We start from the raw sequence: 24,392 nt of genomic DNA, 5'->3' as shown, positions 1-24,392 counted from the left end.
TGGAAGAGCCAAAAACTAGTGTAGCAATAAAAGACTGGAGGAGCGTTTAAAACTAAAACAATTCTGAAAGCTAATGTATTCGTAAAAACTAAAGGAAAGCTAAAGACCTGCTGAAAGCTAATGTATTGGTAAAAACTAAAATAAACCGTAAGAAATAAAGGATTGCTGAAAGCTTGGTAAAACTAAAGGATTGCTGAAAGCTTGGTAAAACTAAAGGAGCCCTAGAACTAAAGTGTAGAGAGCTAAAGTATTAGTAAAACTAAAGGAGGGCTAGAACTAAAGACCTGCTGAAAGCTAATGTATTGGTAAAACTAAAACACCGTTAGAAGTAAAGGATCGCTGAAAGCTTGGTAAAACTAAAAGATCGCTGAAAGCTTGGTAAAACTAAAGGATTGCTGAAAGCTTGGTAAAACTAAAGGAGCCCTAGAACTAAAGTGTAGAGAGCTAAAGTATTAGTAAAACTAAAGGAGGGCTAGAACTAAAAAAAATGCTTAAAGAAAGTATTGATAAAACTAAAGATCCACTCGAACTAAAATACGGTTGAAAACTAAAGGAACATTATTATTAACGAACTGCTGAAAGCTAAATGAATGCTGAAAACAAAATGCCGTTCTACCTAAAGGGCTGTTGAAAATCAAGAGTTCTATAACTAAATTACGGATGAAAACTAAAGGATCCCTGAAAGATAAAGGAACGTGAGAATTAAAGAACCATGAAAGGTGAAGTACTGGTAAAACTAAAGAAGCTCTGCAATCTAAAGAAGAGATAGTTCTAAAGGACCGTTGAAAGCTAAGGACCGCTAAAACGAAACGCCCGCTGAAAATTAACCCTTTCGGAGACTCTCGTGCGTTGTTCTTATGAGACAAGTAGAAATTCACTTATATGTATGTAAATATATTATTAGAAAGATATACTCACTTCTGGCAACAGGTAGGCTTCGGTTAGTGTTCTTCTAGGTTCCTTACAAATCTGAAAAGATAAAATCAGATGCTTAATGAAGATCCTAAGGCAAAAATTATAATCTTACACAAATATTCTCATTTTTCGGATATTTTAGAAAAATAATATAGTCATTGTCATTCGTTTAAGATGTAAATGAGTATGTAATTTCCTGAGATGACAGACGTGATAGATCTTGTATTTATATATCTACCTTGGATCCAATAATAATAATAATCAGTGCTTTTTTTGGCGGTACTCGTCGATACGCCGTAGACCCGGTGGACTCATTTAAATCAGGTGATATTTTTGAAGAAGAAGAAAGTCTCTGATTTAAAGCACTCTAAATTAATAATTTTTAGAGCAATGTACGTAAGGATTTTATAGATATAAGGAACACGTTTGGTGAAAGTACATTAATCTCGTAATCATTTAATGGTGTTCATTTGGCTCTAAGATAGGAAAATAAAGGAAATAAAATATATGTAGTGATGTTGTGAAGCTCATACGAAAGGAAATGTAAACACAGGATTTCTCTTGATTTGAAATTCAATAATTTTATGGGCAAGAATAGCAAACATTTTGTGTAGAAAAATATACAAAATACTAATCACGTTAAACCATAAATAGTGTCAATATCATTAAAGTGTAAATAAACATGGCAGGTGATATTTTTAAAACTACAATTTACAAAATTCTCAAAAATTCAGGTACAGAAACTATAAAAATATTTAAGTTAATATTTTAAGTTAAAATTATATAGTATATCCAAAATGTTTTATATTCACTGCAAGAAAGGGTACTGAAATTATTATAGTTTCATTAACAAACTCAACAAACACTAGAAAAAAGCCTTTCTATAAAAACATATATTTATGTGCATGGTGCCAAAAAACATGAAAGCAAATTTTAGCGAGTTTTTTTTAAATAAAAATTGATTGAAATTTTAAAAAATCATGATTTTTATTAACCCTGCGTTCCGGCATCTTTTTGCAGGTAAAAAGTTAAAAACATTTTATTTTAGCGAAAGGAATGTGTGTGTTTGTGTGTACATGGACGCACGATTATTTTATGAACGTACCACGATATTTAGAGTAGTTCGTATGATAATCTCATACCATATAATAATAACAAACCAACTTTAAGGGTGTATATATATATATATATATATATATATATATATATATATATATATATAAATGTATGAAAGACTCTCAGTGATAAATCATAAGCAACAAAATCTAAAAGTTATAAAATTTGATACAGGAAAGTTTACTGATGAAAGAATTAAGAAAGTTTACCAAATTAAACTGTCAAATAGATTTGATGTTTTGCAGGATTTAAATGATGATGAAAATATAAATGAAACAGACGTAAATAAGAATTGGGAGCACATACGTAATGCAATAGAATCAGCAGCTAAAGAAAGTATAGGATACCATAAACCGAGGAAAAGTAAGCCATGGTTTGATAATGAATGTCATAATCTAATAGAAATAAGAAATCAGGCTAGACTTAGGTGGTTAAATAACTCTGATGATACAAATCTAAACAATTATAATAGAATAAAGCGAGAAGTTAACCGCACGTGTAGAAGTAAAAAAAGAGATTACTTGAAAAGCAAAATTAACGAAATTGAAACAAACAGCAAAAATAAAAATATCAGAGATTTATCTAAAGGTGTAAATGAGTTTAGAAAGGGGTGGCAACCTAAAGTAAACTTGATAAAAGATAAAGACGGTGATTTTCTAGCTGACCCAAGTGATATTCTAAATAGATGGAAGAACTAATTTAATGACCTTTTAAATGTTCATGTAGGAGATAAATCAGAAGTAAATGAAATCCACACAGCAGAACCTTTAGTTCCAGAACCTAACTTGACTGAAGTTAAATATGCTATTAAAAGGCTAAAAATAACAAAGCACCTGGCATTGATTTAATACCAGCTCAGTTAATTAAATATGGTGGGAATTTGCTAATATGTCAAATTCATAAATTAATTTGTTTAATATGGAATAAAGAAGAAATTCCTCAACAGTGGAAAGAATCCATAATTGTTCCTGTGTTTAAAAAAGGCGATAAAATGAACTGCAATAATTACCGTGGAATTTCTCCACTCTCAACAACATATAAAATATTATCTAACATTCTTTTAACACGACTAACCCCATATGCTAATGAAATTATAGCTGATTATCAATGTGGATTTAAACGTAACAGATCAACTACAGATCAAATTTTTCACATCAGACAGACACTTGAAAAAAAGTGGGAATATAATCAAAATGACTATCAGCTATTCATTGATTTCAAAAAAGCATATGATTCGGTCAAAAAAGAGAAATTATATAATATATTAGTAGAGTTTGGAATACCTAAGAAGCTTGTTAGTATGATAAAAATATGCACCAGTGAAACAAAGTAAAATTCGTGTGGGTATTAATATGTCTGACAAATTTACAATTCATGATGGGTTAAAACAAGGAGATGCATTATCTCCATTGCTCTTTAATTTTACCTTAGAATATGCTGTAAGGAAGGTAAAACAAACTAAAGAAGGACTAAAATTAAATAGTGTGACTCAGTTGTTAGCATATGCAGATGATGTAGACTTACTGGGGGATGATATGAATACAATTAAGAATAATGCTAAAATATTTTTCAAAACTGCTAAAGAGATAGGTTTGGAAGTTAACAAAGAGAAAACTAAATATATGCTTACAGGCCGAAACCAAGTGTTAGGTAATAATCAAAATCTAATTATTGATAACAACTCGTTTGAACCAGTTTCCAAAGTCAAATACTTAGGAGTAATATTAACAAATGAAAATTATATTAAAGAGGAAATAAAAAGTAGGCTTAATTCAGGAAATGCATGTTACGTTTCTCTTCATAAACTTTTGTCTTCTCGTTTAATATCTAAGAAACTAAAAGTTAAAATATACAAAACAGTAATTTTGCCTGTAGTATTATATGGGTGTGAAACTTGGTCCCTTACATTGAAAGAGGAACATAAATTGAGAGTATTTGAAAATAAGATCCTTAGGAAAATCTTTGGACCTAAAAGGGATGAGGAGACAGGTGAGTGGAGAAGGTTACATAATTTAGAACTACATAATTTGTATTCATGTCCAGATATTATTAGAATAATTAAATCAAGAAGACTTAGGTGGGCAGGCCATGTGGCACGAATGGGAGAGGAAAGAGGAGTTTACAGGATTCTTGTTTGGAAACCTGATGGTAAGAGACCTGTAGGAAGACCAAGACGAAGATGGAGGGACAACGTTGAGATGGACCTAAGGGAAATCGGTAGGTATGGAAAAGAGTATATAGAACTTGCTAAAGATAGGGACAGATGGAAGACCTGTGTTGCTGCAGCCATGAACCTTCGGGTTTAAGAAGGCTAGGGAGTTAGTTAGTTAGTTATATATAAATGTATGTATGTGTGTGTGTGTGTGTGTGTGTGTGTGTGTATGTGTGTGGGTTGGTGTGTATATTTGTTTGTTCCGGCATAACTCTCGAACGCCTGGAGCAATTTCAACCAAACTTGGTGCACGTATCACTTGCAACCTGGAAATAAATACTGTGGGGGTGAGACACCCCTGGCACCCCTATGGGTGGGGTTGGAAGGGTTGACATGAAAGAATAATCGAGCACCACAGATATTAAATTCCTCACAAACAGATATCCGTGACTCTATGCAATCCGCACAACGATAATGTTTCTCTGTTTGTCTAACATTTAGGCTGTGTTGCGAATGAAATCCATAGTTTCATCCACACTCCCAATGCGGTTCAACTCCAAGTTAATCACCCATCGGCATGGGGGGTGAGAGGGGCTGAAAAATAAAATGACCTAGATTAGTGTCGTATCAATAATTCTCGGAGTCGATAAGCTGATTGATGACATTCCCGATCACATTAGTTACATTTTACACTATAGTTAGAATTCATTATTCTGCTGTCTAATACAAGATTGGGATAAATAATCACCCTACGTTAATAATAATAATAATAATAATACATTCTTATTTTAATGATTCTTTATTATTATTATTAGTAGTAGTAGTAGTAGTAGTAGTAGCAGAAGCAGCAGCTGAACTCGTGTCTTTTTGTGGTCGGCGATGAAGCTATTGACTGAAACCACTTTAAGAACTTCACGTATATTATGTCCCGGGAGTCTTTGGAGCAATAGAACGAAATCAAGAGTCTGCGCAGGTAGTGACTCGAAAAGGCTCAGCCAATAAACGCGTGAGGGGGGAAAATGGATCATGAAGGGGGCAATGTGATTGCAGCTACAAGCCGTTCGCAGCAGTGCGCGTTGCTACGCTCCACCCACTCACTTTCTCCCCTTCTCTACCATTATGCGCAACCTTGGTCCACAGATTCTTGGGACAGAGAATAGTACCGTGGACTGTATTTTGCACGCTAGCGAGGCTCTGGCGCCAGGATTCACGACCAGCATAATCCTCAGTGGAGCTCGTATTTGCTGTCCTTGTGAGCGACACTACATTTTTACTCACGAATCAGACAGCGAGAGGTTTGCCACTGCACGAACGTCACCGACGAAGCCTCCTGCTTCGCTCACTCTCTCCTTTCCGCCCGTCTTACAACGCTACAGCACCGCTGTTCGCCTTGTACTCCACACGTGCATACGATTGGTTGATTTCGTCTATTTTACTTCTCTTTTTCTGGCACCTTTGGCGTTTTAGTGCGATGTGTTATGCAGTCCACAACGGAGGTCGACACGTGCATACAAGAGCACTCTCTCACAAACACGACGCGTTGCCCAGGTTTCATCGAAAACCTTTAGAATCAGTTTCTATCAGTTTTTGTGCATTCCTTTTCTACCTGTTCGCGACGATGAGGATGAATGGTGAATTGTCGATAGAGATCCACGATTCGAGTTCAATCAATGCGATTCCAGTGTGCTAGAAAAAAAAGGGACAGGCCTTCCAATAATTCAAAGTTTACCCAGCCTATGCCTGGTGCAACTTTGATGTGGCAGAAATACTTGGATACCGAACCAATCCGTGGAACGAACAGCACAACAGAAGAAAAACAAGAACGGAAACTTCCAACAAAAGAGCTACAGAGTTCCTTTGGAAGGTTTCCATGGAAATTTTCCAAGCCGAGACAATGATACACTACTATGAAAGCAAGCATATTTCCGAGAAACTCAACTGACGTACGTGTTACGTTACAGAGATTCAGCTATTTGGAAGAATGGTCCTTTTGTCTGAAGACACGTGACCAGGAGGGAAAGTTTCAACTGAAACCAACGCAATGATGTTCTTCAACTTCCACAATGGTATCCTTTCATTCCCTTCATTCCTTTGGTCAAATACCATCGAGTTTAGTGTCTCTAAACTCATGATAGAGTTCTGGATAACAGTATGCAAATATGTATGGTTGAATTAGGGTGATCAACAGTACAGGGATGAGGTAACAGAAATGATGCAAGACAGCATGGAAACAGCCATGGACGAATATATAAGGAAGCAGAAGGTATGACACAATGAGAAATGAGAAAGGAGGAGAGGCAGGGTGCGACATCCTGGAGGGACAGGGGTGATGTTTCCCTACCAAAAATCTTGTCCTAAAAAATCCCTTCCACCAAAAATGTCCAGACGGGGACATTCTTGTTGCAACAAAGACAAGATTTAGTTTTGGTCTCATATATACTTTACTAAGGATAAAATCGAAAACACATACAAAGAGAGAAGAATAATGTCTGTGTGCGTGTGTGTGTGTGTGTGTGTGTGTGTGTGTGTGTGTGTGTGTTGTGATTCTGTCTCTCCGTTTCAATAGTCTATTAACGGTACTACACCTCGTACATGCACAATAAAAGTAAAACAAGAATGAAATTAATTGATTTATATTAATAGAAAGAAATATTATACAAAAAATTATACATAATAAAACCATTTCATTTTTTTTGTAACTACTAACATATTTAATCAGTTGGTAAACTAATTTACTTTACAAATATCTGATATATACACAAGTAACAAATCAATTTCTTCATATACAACGTTTTATATTATAGATATGTGTGTATATCATGGGTGCCCATCCTCCCCAAGGTCTGTGACGCATCGGCCCAAAAGGTAGAACATTCCCTCCGCCCCCATTCATGCCGAATTATTTACTCCAATTATTTTGGTCAGAAAAGATTGCAGAACAATATCATACAGACATATTTAAGCAATATATGATTACTTTAGATACTGTTTACAATATAGATATTTGCATGCATGTTTCTTTGACACTGACTCAAATAACATTTTATGTAAATGATAATTTATGATGTTGCAGCAAACTTATTCAAAAATTCCTCATCTTGCACCACTTTTAAAGTATCGGACTCAGGATGATTAATGTTTCCACACCACGCCCCCTCTTCCAATCCGATTCTAAAGGATTAAGAGGTAGTGTCTCATTTGAACCTCATCGCCGCGATCCCCCACAGGTATGTAGTGAAAATGTACATAATAATCACAACTAAAAAACAGTAGTTAGTCAATCAAACGAAACGATTGTGTGAAGATATATAGAATTGGTAGCTAAACTATAAAATTTTGTTCCCCCCAAAAATTTCCATGACATATATACGCCTTTCTGTTTACTATCAGAACATATGTTGCTAAATAATATTTAATTGTGCTATATTGGCTTATTTATGTTAATCCCTTGTGTTTTTTTTTAATTTTTGTTCTTTTCATTGTTCACGATTTCAGTGTAAAATGACTACCTGCAGTATCTGAAATTTTCTCAATAAACCAATAAAAATAAATACATATATAATATTTAGTAATTTACTTCTATATGTAATAGCATAATAAATATGGATATCGTATAATAATTCATATGCATATACACATTTATATATAGAGTTTGGTGCGTGTGTGTTAGTATCTTCCTCCCCGCAGTCTTGAATAATTTTGCACCCTGGAAAGGGAAATGGGGAAGCTAGATATCCCCACTTAAAATTGTATGTTCTATACCCATAGATCGATGCATGAAACATGATCTGGAGCTCAAATTACACCTTGTGGATTTTCGCAAAAGTATACTGGCTCTACAAGTCCCACTAATATCTCATATTCGGAACTTTTCTGACTCAAATATACCGGAAGGTTGCAAGATTTGTAAAATGTATAACATTTCGAGGTTATGGAAGTGAGAACTGCGAAAAAAGTTTAAACTTTTCTCTCTCTCTCTCTCTCTCTTTATTCGTGCCTATGGATTGTTAGGGAAAACTGCATTGAAAGAGAGAGCTGCACAAACTCCAATATGACCATCGCATTTCAAAGATGGAGGCCATAAAGGTTGGTAACAACCTCAGAAATTGTCTACACATGTGATAAATGTGGAGAAGCTTCACATTTATTTTCTATGCACGTTCCATTTTCACACTAACAGCAGCACTACTTGAATACCGTGTTGCAGACAGTTTAAGGTATGCCATATCCCTGATATAGACGCCGGTGGTAGGTGCTCGCTTCTAACACAAACACACAGTATGAACATCATAAAGTACTCCATTTTACGAAGAACTTATGGAAAGAGGGGCTTCGTAGGGAAAAACATTCGGCGAAAAGTGAAACTAAAAAATGACAAACATGCAATTAAATATAAAATAAAGAATTTGAGTATGGCAGATTTCAAACCATTTTCCTTTATATCATCCAGTAATATGGGAAGAAGCAACGAGGATCAAAGAAGCCAGTGCTGGCACATGTCTCTTAAAGTCAGCCACAACGAAACCACTGATTCTGCATAAACCAGACCACCCAAATCGTCCACATTCTTCCTGGCTCCCAGCCAGACCGTGTGTATAAAAATGTAACATTTCTAACGGAAGATGGCGCCACAGTTAATCATATAAACATTCGCACAAAATTGAGTTCACATAGAACTCTGTGATCCAGTAAAACTACAGGTAATTGTGTTTGGTTAAAGGAGCTAAAATTGTGTTAAAGGCATTTATTATTTTGAAAGTAAACCGGTATTTCTTTGTATTTAAAGGCAGAAACCATATGACACATTAAGCTAAAAAATGAGATAAAATAAATTGAAACCAACAACTATTTGGAGGGCACAATAATCCCCTTCCTTTCCTCCCACCCTAAAACCTCTTCAGCCCGACATGAAAAGGGGCACCCCAATCTCCCCGCAAATCACCCACCCCCCTCTTTCTGTTACAGTCGCTGGGGTCCGACTACGGGAACACACGCACTTCGGCGACGAGTCACAAAAATTGATTCCTAAGAGTCCTAAACCTAGCCCTCTTAACTTAACCACTTATATACAAGGTGAAGCAAAAGTCATCACCTGATTTTCTTAGCCTATAGCTTGGGTTTTAAATTAAACAAAGTAGGTTTTTGTGTTAAAATTTTATTGATACTTCTAAGTTTTATGTCCTCAATTTTTAAAGATAACATCCAATAAATGACCACCATTCGAATGAATGCAAATTTGGACTCTTTTTATTGCGTTTTCCATGGTGTTGGAAATCTGCGGGGAAATGTTTTCAATTTCATGCTGAATATTGTACATTAGTTGCTGTCTTGTTTCTGGCTTATTCACATAAACCAATGACTTCAAATATCAAGAAACGAAAAAATCTGGAGCGTCTAAATCGGGGGACCTGGCCGGCCATGGCAAATCACCAAAACGGGATATTACTCTGCCCGGAAAAGTGTCACGCAATATTATCACAATTTCTCCACGTTCTTTTGGGGTGTACTTATTCATTTTCGCACACAATAAATTTCGAGAGCATCTTCTATTTAACTGACAAGACACTACTGATATAAACAACAAGACGTCAAAATAAAGGCCAGTTCAAATAGGATGATGGTTTTTGTGCCACCCTTTATTATTAGAACTAGGTGGAATTGTTTATCAAAAAATGCGTATGTGGTTAGGTTAGTAGAGCCAGGCTTAGGGTGCTTAGGAATTAATTTTCGTGACTGATCGCTGCAGAGTATGCTCGTAAACATGGATGTATTTCACGCATAATTACATTTCAGTCACAGTGATTTATGTTAATTATTATAAGGACGTTGAAGGAACATGATAATTTCAGAATGAAACGGTGCTTTTTGAGAGGGCATCACTATTATGAGGGAACATATGCTTCATTGCCCCCATTGAAAAACTGCTTGTCCCTTCCTGAAAAAATCCTGCGGACGTTCATGCTCGTTGACGTAACCGGAAGATCATCAAACAAACTCCGAAAATCTATCCCAACCATGTAACAAAGTACCCACTTCAAAACCTAAGTCAGTTCATACGGGACGACACTTCCACCTCGACATGCCTGAAACAGAACGATGGATTCTGGAAGGCATACTATTTTCATCCAACGTTCCGTCGTGTCAATGCGAGATATAAAAGTACAGTGCGAGACCTTCTCTGGAAGCAAAGAATGCATAGGTGACAAGTTATGAACTAAGTCGATTTCTTTTCACAAAAATGAAAGCAACATTTCGAACTAGACGCTCATATTTTCAGGATCATGCTTCCTTTCAAAGCAAACTACAAGTATCGCATATATTCTTAAGCTTTTTTTTCATTACGTATCCAAGACGGCATAAATCCATCTGTTATTTTCCAAGCAGAAAATAGTTCACAAGCGACTTCTTTTTCTTGTGAACAAGAATGCAATAACTTGAGGGGGAAAGGGTAAGTTTCCGTTCAAAGGTAGAAATATTTTAGCTTAATGTTTGTAGCAAAATGTCCGTTTCAGACATTCTAAAGTCAAAGCAAGTGGAAGGGGCTACGTACTCAGATGAAAAGAAGTCTCAACTTCATAATGTAAGATCAGGCATAATATTGGAAAAATGGCGAACCGGGAATTTCCGTAAAGAAAGAAAGAAAGAGCCTTTGTATCTCTTTCCGTCGGGAGAGTGACAGGAGGGGAAATGTGGAACCGGTTTGCGTGCAAAGACTTCCTTGACGAACACTCTTTGTAAATCTGATGAACTGAATAAAAAGAAGCATTCCTTCGCTACAACAGCACTTCCGAGGGAAGTCTGATGATTTGCAAAGAAATTGCTGTTGTTTTGAAGTTTTCGAGGGTGGGAGGCGATTTGCAACACACACACACACACAGAAACCGAGAGAGAGAGAGAGAGAGAGAAAGAGAGAAAGCCTTGCCTCCTCTCCAAGGGAGATAGGCACCTATTCGGTATTGAAGCTATCTGATATGACATCTGTCAGGAGATCTTGAAACTACTGTTTCCTGGGACCCGTGTCGTGCTAAGAACTTTTAATAGCACATAAATTACTTGACATAACCTATGGCATCTACTGTTTCGGCTAACAAACCCTCAAGAACGCACATAATTTCAATTTTCAAGGCACCGGTATGACCTATCATTAGGGAACGGAACTTCAAGTGCTAAAAAACTCAGAAACATTTATTTTTTTGTCTCATAAATGTTGAAAATATGTGATAGAAACAGGAAAATATGTGACAAAAATGAAAAATATTTGGTAATAAAAACAAAGTATTACATGCATTTTAAACACCTGAAATCAGTTTCTAAATGCTTACCTCTTAGCGAGCTATTTTTTGGAAGAGTTGCAGTGGATCACCATAGTTTTTTTTCAAATTCTCCTTTGTAAATCTGTGACGATTATCTCTAAAAAGGATCTTATATTGTGAGCACGTCACAAGAAACAATTCTTGCATATTTGAAGCACGAATGCCACTAACGCTGAAGTTTTCCAAAGCTTCCTCTTCCTCTACTTCACCTCCTTCCAAAACACATGCAATTTGGCACAACGTTTGAAAACCTTGGTTTTTCCCAAAAATATCTCTACATTTAGACATTAGCACTTGTGCGTTAGATCCAGTGGGGTAATATTTTCCCCCAATAGGATCGTAGGCGAGGCGCCAGAAGTCTGCCAGCGAGCGTGTTCGAAGACAAAATAAACGTAACACTCTAGATATGAAAAAGGTGCGGAGAAAAAACCTTTTTTTCCTTCGAGGATTTCGAGGTAGCTGAAGACAATGAGCGATTTTATGTATTTAAAATAAAAATTCGCAAAATATGTATTTATGATACATACGGAAAACTGGAAAATATGTGTTTTTATGTAAAATAAAAAGGCTATGATCAGAATTTTGGCAAAAACGAGGGTCTCAATCTTATCGCAGAAAAAAACATTTATTTACCTAAACTTCCGTTCCCTAATTATCATATTTCATTTTTCTTTACAGGAATTAGAAAAGGCGATGAAATGCTAGCCATAGGAAAAAAACTACTTGTCTTCCCATTATGACAGGAGAAACGTATCGCAAAATTGGCTTCGCTTTTCTTCGCGGATCAGCATTGCAGCGAGTGTTCCAGTCTAACATACAGTTCAAGTGAGAGAACAGCAGCATACATGGCACATTGTTATTGCTATGACATCATCAGTCCGAGCCAGTTCCCAGAGTGCACTGCGAATCAATGAGGTTGCATTAGGAGAACAGCACATCTTGGAAGCAAACAAAAGCATAAGGAGACGGAGGAAAAGATCTCCATTTTCCTCAAGCGATATCAAGAACTCATGAAACCAGACGCACTAATGGCTACCAACTTGACACTAGATGATATCTCAAAACCACTTACCACGCAAGAAAGCGACACAAATTGTCCCTCTCTGCAGAAATCGTGCCCCATTTAGGGCTTACGGAACATCTTATCGGAAGGCGATTTGCCCCAAATATAGAAACCGCCAGATTGCGTTCTGTCGCTAATGGTTTTGGCCTTCAAAAGATTGTTCCTGCGGGACTCTTCTGGATGTCCTGTACAAGCGGATCAGGGAGTTGTATCTTGAGAACTTTTCTCTCGCTTCAGATCAATAAAAACAGATTTTGAAGAGATGCCAAAATGATGCTAAGGGCGAGCGAGTATTTAGAAATATGTTTGGGGTGTGTTTGCCGTAAGTTACGCAAGTGTCTCACATTAATAATACTATTAAGAACAGTAATGATCTTAGTATTAAGATTTTGTGTATATTATTAATTCATGATGAGACAAAGATTTACTACACACTTATTTCCTATCAAGACCAGAACAGCTGTTGTACAGTCACGGACACTGTCGGCTTGTATCAATTCCATTGAAAGGCAATGTATTCATTACAAGCCAGCAGTGTCCGTGACTGTACAAAGGACTGTTCTTGTTTGCTCTAACAAGGGAGGTTATCTAAGTGTCCCCCTCCGATTTTCATGAGACTTGGCAGGTGTATAGAGGGGCTCAAAGGAAGAAATACGTTTTTTTTGTTTCGGCTAAAAACTGTTCTAGGGGACAACCCCCCCCCCCTCAAATGTCAAGATGAGGTCAAATTGAAGTGGGGATCTGACCCCTGTGTCCCCTCCGAATTCCATGAAACTTGGCAGGTGTATAGAGGGGCTAAAGGAAGAAATACGTGTTTTCTTGTTTCAGCTAAAAACTGTTTTAGGGGGCAAAACCCCCTTAAATGTCAAGATAAGGACAAATCGAAGTGCGGATCTGACCCCTGTGTCCCCCTTCGATTTCCATGAAACTTGGCAGGTGTATAGAGGGGCCCAAAGGAAGAAATACGTGTTTTTTTGTTTCGGCTAAAAAACTGTTTTAGAGGTAAACCCACCTCAAATGTCAAAATGATAATATATTGACGTGGGGATCTGACCCCCATGTCCCCCTCCGATTTTCATGAAATTTGGCAGGTGTATAGAGGGGCCCTATGTCCCCTAATTCTTCCTATGTCATATTTATGTGGTTTCGGGGTCAGATCCCCGCGTCAATTTGTCTTCATCTTGACATTTGAGGGGAGTTTTGCCCCCTAAAACAGTATTTTAGCCGAAACAAAATACACGTATTTCTTCCTTTGGGCCCCTCTATACACCTGCCAAGTTTCATGGAATTCGGAGTGGGACACTTAGATAACCTCCCTTGTAAGTCCACTTATGCTCCGACATATTAACCTCACATTCAAGTGGAATCATAACAACTATGCAATGTGTCTCAATGGGTATATTTGCATATTCTCCAAGACTACAAATCTCTTTGCGACAATAAATTTTCCAATATTGATACAAATTGTCCATATTTACTAATGCACTGATTTGTACAGAATTAAACTAAATCTAATCTTCATGGCGCAACAACCCCTTTAAGGGCAAGAGCGGGTTTTTCATTGGGTGACGCAAGGTCAGCGCATCGAGTACCATCGCCGCTACTTTGTGTCCATCGAGATCGGAGCCCGCTGCTTCTTGTCAAGTAGCTGCCCAGTTGTCCTCACGACGATAGGTCAATGCTGAAATTTTGGGCACTCCCACACGAGGAATCGAACCCACAACCTCTCGTAACAACAATTTGGCTTCTGCTGTGAAGATTTTAGACACACAGCTGGAAATTGGAAAGTAAATATGTACGAATTTATTTCGTTGTAAATGCTCTGGCCTAGGTTCTTTTTTGCCCGGTAGTCGGGGAAGCCAACGGTTGCTTTTCCTCAACGGTTTCCCTGTTTGAAAGGTAACAATGGGACCTTGCCTCGGTGGTTGGGGGGTCGTTTGTCGGAGGTATACAAATGGGTTCCGACTTGTTACGGTCTCTCTTTTGCAGTGTTGCCAGGTCTACTGATTTCGCAGGATATTTCCTGATTTTCAGCACGATCTACTGATCTCCTAACAACTTTCAGGAAAGTGGGAAAATCTCCTGATTTCTTGCTTCCTTAAATATTTATAATGAACAAATATTTAAAAAAATCGAAAGTTGATTTAAAATTTACATATTCAGCTGATGGAATGCAAAGACCCATGAATATTCCACAGAGAGAGAGAGAGAGAGAGAGAGAGAGAGAGAGAGAGAGTGGTGGGGGAGGAGGGTCATACCAGGCTTTATGACACTGGGAAAGACCCGCGGCTTCTTGAGCCCTTTGTGCATTGGGTACTCCAAGGCGGGTGTCCTAACTTTCCCCATTGAGTTCTTTTTGTCAAAGGGGAGGAAACTGGTTACAACTAAATACCAATGTTGCCACCCACACATACGAACAAGTATTTAAAAAAGGGTGGTCTTTCTTATATCCTGTAACTTTAGCTAGTTTTAAAGAAAAGCAATCTAAGGTGTTATCAGGTAGAATATTTAAAAAATATATACCTATCCTCGAATGCGTAGTGGCTGAAGCTCTAGTCTTAGTTAACACAAAAATCACGAAATGTTTCCATACACTTTTAAACGCCAAGTACATAAATCCACGAAGTCACAACTTATTTTAGAATATTTGTGAGAGATGAACAGAAAATCGAGGTCGGATTTTTTCCAGTAATGTCACTGCTTTTTGCAATGTGTTGGGGCAGTGTCGGCGATTAGGAAAGGGGGGGGGGCATTCCTTGCACCCCCTCAATTTTGGCTCCAGATCATCGCCACTGGTTGGGGGAAACTGTACCTTTACTTTAGGTGAATTTAGGGGGTGGGGTTATCGTACCCCTTTAAGTGCAAATTCATAATAAAATGTGTATTAACATAACAACAATAAATTTATCTTTTGACTTATAAAATTAATAATTAACGTTCAATAATGATAGTGGAATGCTTTTCCCACTCTTCCCCCCCAGAACGTTGATAATCCGCTATTTTTAGTTCTTCTGATTTTTTAAGCAAATCTCCCGATTTTTAAAAATCTGACCTGGCAACGCTGCTCTTTTGCTCTCAGATTTTCAGGCTGTAAGATCGCAGGAAGTGGCCGTCCGTCAATGGATTAAGACAATTTTTTGGATGCATCGATACACACAGAGATAATGCGCCGTATAAGTAGGGACCTCTGCGTGATATACTGCGGGACCGGGGTTAGCGCTATGGTAATTAGTGCACTCGTAGAGTAAAGTCTTGATAAGTGCAATTCTCTGTGTTGTGGGGCAAAAGACAACCGGCAGCAGTTGATATTGGATTTTGCAACGTTCACCCACGACCACAACAACACAGCACAGGAGTACAGGCATTGGCTGCGTTCAACACACTAACCCTGCAATTAGGTGGGTGGCAAAAGTTTACCCATACGTGCTAACTACTTATCAGTCGTAGAACAAAGACTCAGGATTATCTCAGGGCTTGCTGGGTGTAAAGAAATGTTATACCACTTACACACGTCTCTCTACCTGTAACCCTTACGTGCATTTACCTGTACCATGCACCTGTATTTGCGTGCACTACTTACTTTTGGTCTCTAAGAGATAAAGGGGGAGGGGTCAGGCAGGGATCATTCAATGTATTCCTCGCAGTGAGGGGCCAGGGGGAGTATGGGGACCTAATTTTATTTAGGGCCTTGGTCGCCGCTGACGTCACGGGTTCCCCTATAAAAGAGAGAGTAGGTCGCGCGTAGTACCCGCAACCACAGCCGGGAATTGGCCGAAACCAATCGGTACCCCCGAATAGCGGTCGCTGGGTAAAAGGATTAAAGGATGCCGCGACACCCCCCCCCCCCCTTGCATTAGCGGGGAATTGGCGAGCTAACCGGTGTCTCCTATGAAGGGAAGGCACGTTACAAAAGAAGGTCCGGGTACTCCCAGACAAGCCGGGCAGGTGGAACCTGAGCACCTATCAGCCGAAGTGATCGGACCAGGTAGGTAGGTAGCTGCTACGCTCTTCTTCTTCTTTCTTCTTCCTTCTGGGATGGCTTCTAGTTTTCAGGCTGGAAGGCCGATTAACCCTGGATGTTTGCCCGTTGACATCAGGGAGCCAACTGAGCTCCGGGCCTCGCTGCGCTGGCTTTATACTCGCGGTGGCGCATGGGTGGTGAAAATTGTAACTACAAGTATGAGTTGCTAACTCATTTTTTTACATATTGCAAACTTCGTACTGAGAATTATCAAGGTTTTGACATTGAGAAATCACTAGTGGGAAAATCACTAGATGCACGTGTCATAATAAACTAAAACTGTGTGCATTCAGACAATACAATTAATAATGAGCCACGCAGGACTCTGCAATACTAAACAAAGAGTTGAACAGTGTAAATGACAATAATTGATAACGTTTACAGAATACAGCGACCACGCAGGGTCTAATAATAAGTGAAGCTAATAAACTTAGAGGTGGATCCATTGACATTTACAGAATACATCTCAACTAAAAGCGTACGCCTCGCAGGGACATTCCACTTAACTCTTTCATCCGAAATTAAAAAGAATATAGCGACCACGCAGGGTCGTTACAATTTGTTATGGAAAGAAGTATATACGGCGAAGGATAGAAGTGTAAATAAATGTACATAAATAGATAACTACCTGAGAAGTAATTTATGACAATGAAGGTTTTAAGGTAAAGTGTAAATTTGCTCAAGTGTCACACATGACATAGTGATTAAACAAGAGTAGAGGTATCTCTACTGTCACAGTCAAGTAATACAGTTTGGTTGTAATCAAATATAACAGTGATGCATCACAAATATAAAAAAAAAGAACAAATTTATTCTCATACATAATGTGCCTCCTAGGATTGGCATATACCTAGAGACGGATCAGGTCATAAATGCTTATGAGCAAACTCTGTAGGAAACGTTGTGCTGAGGTTTCACTGTGCAATAGCCCTAGGTCACTGAATAATGACCCTCCCTATATGACCACAGAAGCTAAATTATCTTCTAATGCCCCATTATGATCCACTTGACAAAACTTTGATAATTTCCCGCCAAAACCTTTGACGTAATAGCTACAGTGAGTAAAGCAACCAATCACATTCATTCAGCTGTCGGTAAGGCCCTATCCGATTGGTTCTTCTGTTAGAGCGCTTCCTAGTGGAGGGATACTTTTGGCGGGTAAAGAAATGTTCAATGCCCAATTCTAAGGCGAGGGAAATTGAAGCCAATCGTGCAAAATAATTAAATTTTCGTTTCGCCACTTTCGTGCAAAGTGCCCAGCCTAATTGTCTCTTAACTCACATCGGTCGCTCTGGAGGATATTAAGTGGATATTTAAGCGGCGATTGATGAAAATTATCCACGTGTGCAGAACGTTAATGGCACCTCGTGCGTTATCTTTAAAAACCCAGTTAAAAAGTTAAGGTAATTGTTGCTATCTCTTCTGTTCATACGATGAAGCCCAAAAAACTGACGCGTTTCAGGGAAGGTCTACTTCACGAGAATATGCAGCAATGATGGGTTCAGGAATTTAATCAGAAAAGCAGGGAAAGGGTGCAGTTTCGCATATCCAGCATATTTTCTGCAAAGTTGTCAAAAATGGTGCGGGTAATTATGAAAATAATCACCAATTTTTTCTAGATTATGAAGCTGTTCTCCATTTGGAAAGGGAGTTATCAAGTCAGAAATAATTCAAGTATTGAAATTGCTTGCGCTGTTAAGTGGACTAAGTTTATGTATAATATTACTGCAAAATTTGGCTAATAGAGATGACAGGAACCTTAGTACTGATAAATATTGCATCAAGTCAATACATCATTTGGTGTATTTAATACAGGGTGTTCATAAAGTCCCGGTACCATTAAGAAGAACATAGCTCGGAAACTACATGCAAAAGAACAATACTGTTGATTGCAAAAACGAGCTACAATTCTCCATATATGCCATACACCTTTAATGTGCGCCCCTCTAGTTGCTCTCAGAACATCAAGGCGGTGCGCATACACTCCCCAGCATATTACCAGTAACAGTTATTCTTCTTCGAAGAGTAGCAACATCTGGAACAGGAGTGCGGTAAACACAATCTTTGACATACCCCCAGATAAAGAAATTCAAAGGTGTGATATCAGGAGAGCTCGGTGGCCAGGGAAAAGGTCCATCAAGGCCTTTCCACCTGCCAGGGAAATGCCTATCTAGAAGACCTCGAACATCCTTGGACCAATGAGGGGGTGCCCCATCTTGATGAAAAATTATGGTTGGCTGAGGAAGAAGGTACTTTTCAAGCTATGTTCTTTTGTAATGGTATTGGGACTTTATGAACACCCTGTATATATATATGAAAAACTGTAAAACTGTCAAAGCCGGGAATCGGCTGTAACTCGTTTATTCTGTAATTGTTGACATTCGTACTTACTTATTCTGCAATGCGAAAGGTTGTTTAACAAGAGATTTCGCTTCTTTTTTTAACGAAATAAGTATCTATTGTCGACATATCGAGTAAATATTGTTCGTTCTTTTCTCGCTTCCTGAACACGCAAAATGGCGGGCAAATCTTGACTAGCGTTGTTTTTCAAACGGCAAAGCAGTGTTTCAACCTTCTTAACATAAAAAATCCCTCATAGCCCCAAAAACCATTAGGGATAGTATGACCATCCACGAATAGCCCCAAAAACAATTCACGCATAGCCCCAAAAACCATTCTGGATCGTATAACAATCCACGAATAGCCCCAAACACCATTCACGATAGCCCCACGCACCATCACGGTAAGGTTAGGTTAGGTTGCTTTAGGTTGGGCAATATATAGTGAAAATATTTCTTTAGGAGATGTATATCTTGCAAATCTGGAGCTAAGAAAGACACGAATCCAACCACGATAAATCTGCACATTTTGAAACGTAACCTTGAAACATTTAATTTATTAATTAATTCAAGATTGGATTAATTAATTCTTGCCTTCCTAAAGAAGGTTTTACCGGTAACGTCAAAAATAACAATACATTCTAATGCATGGCAGACTCTACCATAGTGGCATGTTTACTATTCTGATTGAATGATACACGTGATACCGAAAACACAAAATAGAACACACATAAAAACCATATACTGTACTAGTTATTACAAAAAGCAATGGAAATTTCCATCATTTTTTTTAATTGACTGAAAATTCAGGCGCCATAACAACCGGGTGCCCTGTATTTGTCTACCCCTGTACATTAATTACACAGTGTTGTTGTCTATTCTACACTGAGACGCTTTATCACTATTACTACTAAAGTGCTTCTATCTATATGAGGATTTTCATTGTTTTACTTCCGAGTTTCTGCCACTTTTAGCTAATCGTGACGATGAGGGTGAGTGATGGTTAGGTTAGTAGACATTCATTAAGGAGACCCAAACCCATTTGGGTCTTGAACCCAGAGAACGTCGCTTGGGAGATCGAAAGTCGACCAATTAACACCCTTGGCCACATGACTACTCAACAGAAATAATGCTAAAATTAGATATAAAATATACTTACAGTTAGTGTCAATGTCCGGAGGTGTTACAAGAACAAAACCTGGAATGAACGAAACACACAATGAATGATATGTATAAAATTGATGAAAATTCCTCTGAGTAGGTTCAGAGATTCATTTATTTAGAATTGAAAATAAACAACAGGAACAACATACAAGCAGAAGTCATGTGAAATTAATGAAGGCAATTAACACATATCATGTGTTAAAATCTTTCGTGTCGTGTCAATTTTGAATGCGTTATTGCATGACAAATTCAGTCAGTACCATCTACTGGTGTTTTTCCTTAAATGTAATGACACGAAACAAATTAGTGGGTCGGTTGAGTTAACATAGACAGCCTCTGCGAAAGATGTTCGTTATGTTGTCTAATTCCACGTGCTACGTACAGCCCTTTTATGTTTACGTTCATTAAATCTACGTACGTCTTTTTACAATAATGTTAGTGATAAAGTATGCATATTAGTCTGAAACCGCTACAAAATCTATAACGCAAATTAATTAGCAAAAAATTTTAAATACCTGAGAATAAATTTTGAGATCAAGAGAAGATTGAACAACTTGACTAACTTTTCATTACCGAGTCCATTTTGCCAGGTAAGCTCCTTGCTACCCGGCCAGTTTTTAGCAAAATGCATCATTTAGATAGCTGTAGATCTGAGGCTAATTGCCCTAGACAGACGAATCAAGTACCGTTAAACGCGGAATGAACCATAGATTCGGACTCCACACAATTTATACACATTGAGTGTATATATGGATGCGTGAGGGGGGGAGGAACCAGAAAATTCCAAAATCTCAGAAAAAATGCCCCTCCGTCCCTAGACAACAAAGTACAGGACATTGTCAAAATACACATGGAAATAATGGCAGGCATGTTTAGAACAAGAAAAAAATTGCACTATTATCATATGAGAAATAGAACACGACTTGTAGCACCCCCCCCAAACGACATGTCTGTGCGCCACTGACTCAAGCCTCGGATTGCAGAGTTACCTTGAAACGCCTGTATATTGGAGGCTAATTGCCCTAGACGGATGAATCAAATACCGTTATACGCGGAATGAACCATATATTCGGACCACATACAATTTATGCACATTGAGTGTATATATGGATGCGGGTCGGAGGGGAGGAACCGGAAAATTCCAAACCGCCCCTGGTCAACAAAGTACAGGACATTGTCAAAATACACATGGAAATGATGGCAGGCATGTTTGGAATAAGAAAATAATTGAACTGTTATCATACGAGCAATAGAACACGACTTGTACCACCCAAACGACATCTCTATGCGCCCTGACTCAGTTTCAAAGGAAGCCGCCATTTTCCCGCCTTTTTATGGAAAAACAAGACGTGCACGAGTCTTTACGGTGCAGTATGTGTGTTGACAATAATATGAAAGAAGAAAATCGCAATTCCAGCTAAAAATAGCGACCTTATGACGTAAAGACTACGAACATGACAAGGTATCTTTTACTCGTAACAGGTAGGTAGTAAACAAGAGGTTCTAAAGGAGTGAATGCTAGAAATATAAATATTCCAGGTACAGATGTCGCTACAAACTTCCTCAGCACGGAACAGGAAAACTGATGTAGGCCTAGTTGGTGAAAACACACTGTTTGAAAGATAAAGGAACTGATCAGTGGGACCGATAATCTGGCCAAACTTCCACTTGGTGAATAAGATCAAAGATCCAAGGGTTTCCATCTTGGGTAAAAGTTGTCTAAATGATGCATATAAGATCCTAGATAACCCCAAACCCATTGACGGGTTGCGAAAATATAGAAACGAACTTAACACTGAATGGATTACCTCTGAAGTTAATTTGTTTGAGATGAATGTTGGCGGGCTTTGAAAGGAAGCGATAGGTGTATCGCCCAAGATCTTATAATTTCTCACAGAAATTTTGCTTTTAATCCACGATTTCTAAAGCTAAGTCTGAGAACACTACTGAAAAGTCGTTTCTATTGGGCTATTTAATGTCTTATCTTATTAAGATTAATCACCACAAGGAGAAAGACTGAAGACCAATTCGACATGTAGTTTCTGGAGCGAGTTCAACTCTCTTCTCCCAGATATGACAACTAATCAGTGATGTGCATCTACGCGTAAACAACGATAGCCTACATTCTACACGTAGACTATTTTATACACGTAGATTAGGTAATATATGTAAACAACATGGCGAAAGGTGATCTTAGCAAAGGGCGCCGTGTAATTAAGAGAAAATTATACTGCGTATCAGTTGCTGATGTGTGAAGATAACTTTTCATACTCTTTCTTCCAAATTCGAACAATTTCTCACCTAGGAAGAAACCTAGTATAATACATATTCTAGTGTTTTATGGGAAAAAGACCACTCTTGCCTCACGACTGCCATCTGTTGTTGTTTTTTGCATACCATTTATCTTCTTCCATAGTTGATGATAGAAGAGAAGAGAAATTTTGTTGTAAATAGGATTCTTTTCATTTCGTTAGGAATCAATATAGTTGAAAATGTCACTTTCCTTTCATGAAAGCCTTGAAAATTAATTTTAATGCACTTTAGATTGTCTACGTAGTCTATGTAAACTACAACTCAATGTAATCTACGCGTAGATTACGTGTAGACAATGGATGTAGACGTAAACTTATAGTCTACGGCACATCACTGCATCTAATATTACATAGTCAGTGGCGGAGATTAGGGGTTGCGAGAGAGGTGCAGTTGCCCCCTTAGTTTTCGCCACTTTTGTCCCCGAACTATGCTAAATCTTATCTAAGAAGGGAAATGTGCTGTCTTCCCCCCCTCTCTTCGAAAATCTTTCGCACGCCACTGGCTCGACCAACGAGCGCATGAGAGTGAAAGTGAGTGCATGGAGGGGAAAACGTGACTGCAGTTACCAGCCGTTTAAAGCAGCGCGCACACCTTTGCTCCTCCAACTCGCTTTCTCCCGTTTTATACCGTTATGTGCGGCGTTGCTCCACACACTCCTTGAACAGAGCATAGACAAGCTAAACGGGACTGAACCAATAGTTTAAAGTGGGAGGTGAAACAGAGCACTGAGTTTCCACTATGAATCGAAACTGTGGCCCATTGATTACAAGAAATGAGATTCTTTTATGATTGAGTTTTTCAAGTCCATTTTATGTGGCTATAGCAGGACCTGCAGTTTAAAGTGGGAACCGAACTACTATGTGCTTCCATAGGCATCGAACCCGGGATCCCTTGTTTACAAGGCGATGACGTTACCATTATGCCATCGTGAGACAATACAGCTTATTTTAAGTCCTCTTTATGCACAGACAGACTAATCGGGACTAGACCTACAGTTTACAGTATGATCCGAATTACTATGTGCTTCCATGGGTCATTTTGATTACGAGACCACGACGTTACCACTATGCCATCGTGAGGCACTATGACGTTTTTCAAGCACTCTATGCGTAATACACAAATATTACATGTCACATTGCTTCGGTAAAACACAAACGCAACCTGGGATAAAGAAATAAGAAACTACTTACAATTTTTCGATTTCAGGCTTCAGCCATCTTCTTTCAATAGTGCTCATGATAATTTTTTCACCTCATTCTTTATTGATATTTTTCTTTCCAGAATCGAATAGAAGTTGACATAATTTCTACAAAGTTTTATATTAACAAATTCGAATAGTGTTTTATAATATTATCTGATTTTAACTTATTATTGAATAATTTGAAATAAAATGGGTTTTATAAAAATCGTTACTATGTTGGGATATGGTTTGCTGTGGTGAACAATAGATGGCTCTGAACTTATGAGTATTTTTCTAACATTTTTCTTTATTTTTTATGAATGTTTTACTGTGGTGGAAATGAGTTAATATTGATCTTTTTTACAGAAATTAGAATTTTATTTGAAATTGAGAAGATATACCACATGTAAGAAGATAACAAAGTTTAATTTCTAATTGCCTTAAAGAAAAATGTATGTAATTTCCTTTTATAGAAGTAATAAGAAAGCTAATGTTTTAGCACCATCGCTTGTTTTTGAGTCCACTTTATGCACTATTAACTGATTGGGACTAAGATCTACCGTTAAAAGTGAGATCCGAACCACAGTTCAGTGTGCCTCAAACGAAGATCGAACCCGGACCCCTTGATTACAAGGTTACATTTGATCATGAAGAAACAGAGTAATGTCTTCTCCTGAGAAATAATATTCAGTGCCACAAACGGATAAATAATCATGCCAGGTGAACATAATCTGCAAGGTAACCCTCGAGATAACATTTCCTCGCCTTATTTCCCGCCTGTGTTGTTTTTACGGCGTGGAAGACCATTTGCTGGTA

The 24,392-nt window shown here is 38.1% G+C and overlaps 1 protein-coding gene across 1 annotated transcript in view; it reads right to left on the bottom strand.

Annotated features, from left to right (window-relative positions):
* Positions 1 to 24,392, bottom strand: part of LOC146003739 (neuropeptide CCHamide-1 receptor-like) — a 353,803-nt gene that overhangs the window by 283,358 nt on the left and 46,053 nt on the right. The window contains exons 2-3 of the mRNA XM_083142134.1: positions 20,079 to 20,117; positions 919 to 969 (exon numbers count right to left, since the gene is read on the bottom strand). The gene's annotated coding sequence lies outside the window, so the exon portion shown is untranslated. The remainder of the gene's footprint in view (positions 1 to 918; positions 970 to 20,078; positions 20,118 to 24,392) is intronic.

The sequence above is a fragment of the Lepisma saccharinum genome, chromosome 20 (assembly GCF_977018435.1).
Source record: "Lepisma saccharinum chromosome 20, izLepSacc3.1, whole genome shotgun sequence".
NCBI classification, from domain to species: Eukaryota; Metazoa; Arthropoda; class Insecta; order Zygentoma; family Lepismatidae; genus Lepisma; species Lepisma saccharinum.
This window is presented reverse-complemented; position numbering and strand designations above follow the sequence as displayed.